Genomic DNA, 7,453 nt, shown 5'->3' with positions numbered 1-7,453 from the left:
TAAGGTATTGACCTACAAGGCACGATTGGTGGCGAAAGGTTATACTAAAAGACAAGGAGTTGACTATGACGAAACCTTTTCACCAGTTGCAATGTTCAAGTCCATAAGAATCCTTATTGCCATAGCTACTTGGTATGACTATGAGATATGGCAAATGGATGTGAAGACTGCATTTCTTAATGGAAACATTAAGGAAGAGATCTATATGAGATCAATTTATGGTCTCAAACAAGCATCAAGAAGTTGGAACCATAAATTTGATAAAACAATAAAAGATTTTTGTTTCATCAAGAACCCGGAGGAACCGTGCGTGTACAAGAAAGTAGTTAAGGATGCTGTGACATTCTTAGTACTTTATGTTGATGACATCCTACTCATTGGGAATGATGTAGGGATGTTGCAGTCAACAAAGATATGGTTATCAGGTAGATTCTCGATGAAGGATTTGGGTGAGGCATCCTATATTCTAGGCATACAGATCTATAGAGATAGATCTAAGAGAATGATAGGACTCACTCAATCAACTTACATCGAAACCATATTGAAAAGGTTTTCAATGGATGGGTCCAAGAGAAGACATCTACCTATGTGTCATGGAGTTTCTCTATCCAAGTCCATGTGTCCCAAGACTGATGAAGAGATAGAGAAAATGACACATGTACCATATGCGTCAGCCATAGGTAGTATCATGTATGGGATGATATCTATCAGACCGGATGTAGCATTTGCTCTGAGTGTCATGAGCAGATATCAAGCTAATCCCGGTCAAATGCATTGGAAAGCCGTGAAGGACATTCTTAAGTACTTACGAAGGACTAAGAATATGTTCATGGTATATGGAGGAAGAGAACTGAAATTGGAAGGCTATACCAACTCTAGCTTCCAAAGTGACGTGGATGACTCGAAGTCAACCTCTAGATTTGTTTTCATGCTCAATGGCGGTGCTGTCTCTTGGAAGAGTTCCAAGCAGGACACCACTGCAGATTCCACCACTGAGGCAGAATACATTGCAGCATCAGCTGCTGCTAAAGAGGATGTTTGGATGAGGAATTTCGTTCAAGAGTTGGGCGTCATTCCTGAAGTTGTTGGTCCAGTCCCGGTGTACTGTGACAACACGGGTGACATTGCTCAGGCAAAGGAACCAAGGTCTCATCAAAGATCCAAACACGTACTGAGGAAATACCACATCATCCGGGAGATCGTGGAAAGAGGAGACATCACTGTCGAGAGAGTGGCCTCTGCAGACAATATCGCTGATCCACTTACTAAGCCCTTGCCAGGACCATTATTTGACAAACATCGCGAAGCAATGGGACTACGTAGTATGACTAGTTTGCTTTAGGGCAAGTGGGAGATTGAAAGAGTGGGTGCCCGGTGAGCCAACTTGTGGCTAAGGGCTTTTATGACTCTATGTATAAACAATCTTTTGTTTAATATAATTTACATTTTTTATAATGGCATTTATTTTATCTTTTATCATATTATTATGTTGTGACATACTATAAGATGTTTAGATGAAGACCTTGAATATACTATAGTATATGTAAGATGTGGTGGCACATGGGGATGGCTATCATGAAACACATCTTATAGTCACTGTATATTCTAAACAGTTCCTAGTCGATTGAGCCGTACGTTAATAAGGATAAGGATCGCTCGAGATTGAGACTAGCATTTGCGATGCCGAGTACCACGTTTCATTGGTATGGAACATAGAGATGTTCAAAGCATGCAAATAGATATTCATACGATGAATGATCGAACTACCCTATCCGGACTTTCCAATAGTTATCACTTATCGAGTGGATAAAGTCCGCGGTTTTGGTTGTACACCATTAGTCCTTACTACTTGAAACATCATTGAGACTCTATATGCTAGTACTGTACTTTGACTCGTTTACCGACTCTATTGGAGTCATCAGGTGTCGGGATTGGGTGCAGTTACGACACATATAGGAGTCAATGCTTTGTTGTCAAGGATTCACCACATACTTGCTAGTGTGGATATCCTATGCAATCTGAGGAGATATTAGTGTGACGAATCTCTGGCCAGAGTACATGATGTGTTTTAAGAAATGGTTTCTTAGTAGCACATGCGATGTCACTATTTGATCTTCAAGATGCATTGCATAGTTATCGAATCTCGAACGACTCTCGATTTACCAATGGTTGTTGATTCGATCGGGATATATGGATGAAGGGACCGTACTGTACTCTAACCAAAATCTATTGGTTCTTGCAGGCACTATCAGTGATACCTAGGGAATCATGGGGCGATGTTGCTAGGCGCTCTTACCATGATTCGATGGGCAAGTCGGAAATTGTTGTTCCGAGTCACAAGGAGTTGTGAGCCCACGGCTAGCTATATCCCTGAACCATTGAGGGTCACACAAGTAATGGATTTTTAATCCCCGTTGAGATAGTTAAATTTAAAGAGTTAAATTTAATGAATAAAGAAGTGGGACTTCTTATATCAGAGTAGAGGAGTAAGATTTCCTAAAATGACATAGTGATGGGCATTTTTGGAAATCACTGAATTCGGATTCAGAAAATTTATCTTGACTTTAAAAGTTGCAGAAATGGTTTCTGTGCACATTGGTGAAATTGGTTTATCAATCTGAGTCACGTGAATTTTATATTAATTTCTGAACATGCGGGCTTTTCTTGTCAGGCTTGAACTTATGACTAATGGGCCCTAAGCTGTTAGCAGCCCACATTATAAATAAGTTATTGCAGTACAGAAATTACACAACAGAGGTCACAATTTTCGAAAACCCTAGCTGTTTTTATCAAAGTGGCCGCCGCCCCTCTCCCTCTCTGCTCGGAAAATTCCAGCCTGTGAATTTTGAATTTGCAGTCTGGTTTAACGGATCAAATTCGTTAATTCTCTTCGTAGAAACTTCTGATAGATTTTCTAGTGCAATCTATCAGAGGGATTAAACTTCCGCTGCACCGGGTATCAATTCTGATTGATCTGATCACCGTTTTCCAATAGCATAAGCATGTGATAGCGTATGCATCAAGGCAGCTGAAGCCGCACGAGACTCGTTATCTGGTTCATGATCTTGAACTTGCTGCGATCGGCTTCGCTCTGCAAATCTAGCGACACTATCTTTATGGTCAGTCTTTCGAGATCTTTTCTGGCCATAAGAGCCTTAAGTATTTGTTTTCACAAGTAGAGCTGAATATGAGACAGAAAAGATGGTTAGATCTATTTAAGGACTTCGACTGTGAAATCAAGTATTACTTGGGAAAGTCGAATGCAGTTGCAGATGCCTTGAACCGAAAGCTTTTTCCTTATCTCTTTCTACTATCGGTGTTTCTCAGTTGATCGAAGATTGTTGAACTTCTGCTTTAGAGTTTGAAACATATTGGAAAACTATTAGAGTGTTTGCTATTCAAGCCGAGCCAGAGTTATTTATCTTGATCAAAGAAGCATAGAAGTCTGATCCGAGCACTCAGATTTCAGTAAAGAAAGTCAGATATGGGCATCAGTCTGAATTCCAGGTTAGAGATGATGTTTTGTTTGTGAATAACCGTATTTTTTTTCCTGATATTGCGGAGTTGAGGCTGCGTATTCTCCGAGAGGCTCATTGCAGTCTGTTCAGTATTCATCCTGGAGGCCGTAAGATGTATAACGATCTGAAGAATCAGTTTTGGTGAAAGAGAATGAAGAGCGATGTTGCGAGGTTTGTATCTCGATGTTTGAACTGTCAGCAAGTGAAAGCAGAAAGGAAGCGATCGGGTGGTCTGTTGCATAGTCTATCTGTTCATGAATGGAAATGGGATCACATTTCTGAAAGAGTGGGTGCCCAGTGAGCCAACTTGTGGCTATGGGCTTTGATGACTCTTTGTACAAACGATCTTTTGTTTAATGTAATTTACACTTTTATTAATGGCAATGACTTTATCTTTCTTCATATTGTTATATTGTGATATACTATTGTTGTTTTGATAAAGACCTTGAATATACTATAGTGTATGTAAGATGTGGTAGAACATGGGGATGTCTATCAAATACATCTTATAGTCACTGTATATTCTAAACTGTTCCTAGTCGATTGAGCCGTCCGATAATAAGGATAAGGATCGCTCGAGTTTGAGACTAGCATTTGCGATGCGGAGTACCACGTTTCATTGGTAGGGAACATGGAGATGTTCGAAGCATGCAAATGGATATTCATAGGATGAATAATCGAACTACCCTATCCGGACTTTCCAAGTGGTTATCACTTATCGAGTGGATAAAGTTCGCGGTTTTGGTTGTACACCATTAGTCCTTACTACTTGAAACATCATGGAGACTCTATATGCTAGTACTGTGCTTTGACTCGTTTACCGACTCTATGGGGGTCATCAGGTGTCGGGATTGGGTACAGTTACAACACATATAGGAGTCGATGCATTGTTGTCAAGGATTCACCACATACTTGCGAGTGTGGATATCCTATGCGATCTGAGGAGATATTAGTGTGACAAATCTCTGGCCAGAGTACTTGATGTGATTTAAGAAATGATTTCTTAGTAGCACATGCGATGTCACTAATTTGATCTTCAAGATGTATTGCATAGTTATCGAATCTTGAGCGACTCTCGATATACCAATGGTTGTTGATTCGATCGGGATATATGGATGAAGGGACCGTACTGTACGCTAACCAAAATCTACTGGTTCTTGTAGGCACTATCAGTGATACCTAGGGAATCATGGGGCGATGTTGCTAGGCGCTTTACCATGATTCGTTGGGCAAGTCGAAAATCGTTGTTCCGAGTCACAAGGAGTTGTGAGCCCACGGCTAGCTGTATCCCTGAACCATTGAGGGTCACACAATGTAATGGAGTTTTAATCCCCGTTGAGATAGTTAAATTTAAAGAGTTAAATTTAATGAAAAAAGAAGTTGGACTTCTTAAATAAGAGTAAGGGAGTAGGATTTCCTAAAATGACATAGGGATGGACATTTTTTTGGAAATCACTGAATTTGGATTCAGGAAAATTTATCTTGACTTTAAAATGTGCAGAAATGGTTTCTGTGCACATTGGTGAAATCGGTTCATCAATTGGAGTCACCATGAATTTTATATTAATTTCTGAACATGCGGGCTTTGCTTGTCGGGCCTCAACTTATGACTAATGGGCCCTAAGGTGTTAGTGGCCTGCATTATAAATAAGTTATTGCAGTACAGAAATCACAACACAGTTGGTCATAATTTTGAGAGACATTTTTCGAAAAAAAAAAACCCTAGCTCTCTCTAGAAATTCGGCCGCCCCTCCCTCTCTCTGTCAGAGATTTTCCGGTCTGTGATTTTGAATTGCAGACAGGATTAGCGAATCAAATTCGTTATTCTCTTCGCAGAAAACTTCTGATAGATTTTCTAGTGCAATCTATCAGAGGGATTAAACCTCCATTCGTGGACCTGATTGAAGGAAAGCTTGTTCATCAGTTCCAGGGAGATACAAGAAGCGCAGAGAAATCTGTGTGGTGTCCAATAATCTCGCTTCGAGATTGAAGGTAAAATTTAATAATAGTTATTTAATTTTACACACACTTATAATTTAATCGTTAAACGGTTGATACCTAACTATGGAATTGTTCCATAATAAAATTTTTAAACTTCCGCTGCACCGGGTATCAATCGTGATTGATCTGAACGCCAGTTTTCCAACAGTGGTATCAGAGCCAGGTTGCTCAGATCAAACGATTAAATTAATAGATTGTACAAAAATTTTTGAGTCTTGGTTTTTTTTTTTTAAAACAAAATAAATATTTTAAATAAAAAATTTTTTTTTCGGGCAAAACCCGGGCAGCGATTGGATCGCTGCCCGGTGGGGCAGCGACGGTCGCTGCCCCGGGCGGCGCACGGCACCGCCCAAAGGGGGCGCACAGCGCCGCCCACGGCGGCGCACGTCGCCGCCAGGGCAGCGCTCGGCGCTGCCCAGCGCGACGCACGGCGCGCCAGGGCACGCTCGGCGCCGCCCAGGGGCGGCGCCAGGCGCCGCCAGGGCAGCGATTGTCGCTGCCCTAAAGGGGCAGCGATTGCCCGGCCCGCGCCCTGGTGCGGGCCGGCGGGAGTGTCCCGGGCGGCCCGCGGGAAAAATTATTTTTTTTTTATTATTTAAATTAATTTTAATGTGTTAAAATTTTATTTTTGGTCCGGTCAAAAATTGTTTTTGATTGGTTCACGAGGCATCGGATCGAATTGTTCGAGTTCGAAAATTTTAAAATTGATTTTTGGATAAATTTGAATTTTTGGAAAATTTTAATATTTTATCCTTAAATTGAATTTTGAAATCAATTATTTTTGGTACAATTGATGATAAGATTTGATCTTATGTATATATTAAGTAAAATATGATTTTATCTATAAAATTAGATTCTGTAGATAAAATATGATTTTATTTAATAAAAGGTAAAATATGATTTTATATGTAAAATATATGATTTTATATAAAATATGATTTTATCCTGTTTAAATTTAAATTGTCATATGCATGATATCCAATAAATTAATTTTGAATTAAATGTTATTGGATAAGGATGATCGATTGCCATGACCAATTTTGTAGGTGTATGTTAGGAATTTACATTTGTTTTATTGTTGTTGGTTTTATTAATGGGCCTGGTTTATGGCCCAATATGAATGTCATATGTAATAAAAGTGGGCTTGGTTTATGGCCCGTTCCCACCCCTAAAATGTATCCCCTACTTGTCATTGCTATTTATTGTAAATACATTAGATTTAGTGGGAGATCAAGATTTGAAGATGGTGGGCCCAGCAGACAATAAAGACGAAGAAATGTAAATTGGAAGCTAATGTAATAGGATTGCATTGCATACTGCATATTACCTAGGATTGGACTAAGACTCGTGATTGGCAACCACGAGTCAATTAGAAATGGAATCGATCATCCTATATATAATATATGATATTATGATTGTATGCATGTTTTAGACATAATTGTATGAATCCGGCAAGCATACAATAAATTGAAAAATGATGAGACAAATTTTCATAATTAAAAATCCCTCAATTTAAATATGATTTAAAATTGATATCAAGATAAATAAAGGAAATTTAAATTTGTTTAAATGTTCCTACCTTCCATCAACGATCAATGTATGAGATGCTACCCGCGGATACGGTCCGGCTCATATTATTGGGGGGGGCCCGTTCGTCGGAAAGCTGTACATTGGATCGACACATGTTGTAAGTTGGATGAAACTCCCATGGGATCGGCTCATATTATTGGGGGATCCACATGGCGACCGTCCATCACAACTTAATATTGATGGGTCATCTTGACATGTCACAATAATCGGCGTCATATTATTGGGCCCTTATTGGACATGAGGTAAAAACGTGGAGGTTGCTTTGGAAGCAATTGGGCTCTACCTTTTGAAAATTATGGTTGGCTGATATTATTCGGGACTATAAGTTTGTCAATTGGACTCCA

This window comes from Henckelia pumila, chromosome 3 (assembly GCF_033568475.1).
Source record: "Henckelia pumila isolate YLH828 chromosome 3, ASM3356847v2, whole genome shotgun sequence".
NCBI lineage: Eukaryota > Viridiplantae > Streptophyta > Magnoliopsida > Lamiales > Gesneriaceae > Henckelia > Henckelia pumila.
The sequence above is the reverse complement of the archived record's forward strand: the minus strand, read 5'-3'. Positions refer to the sequence as shown.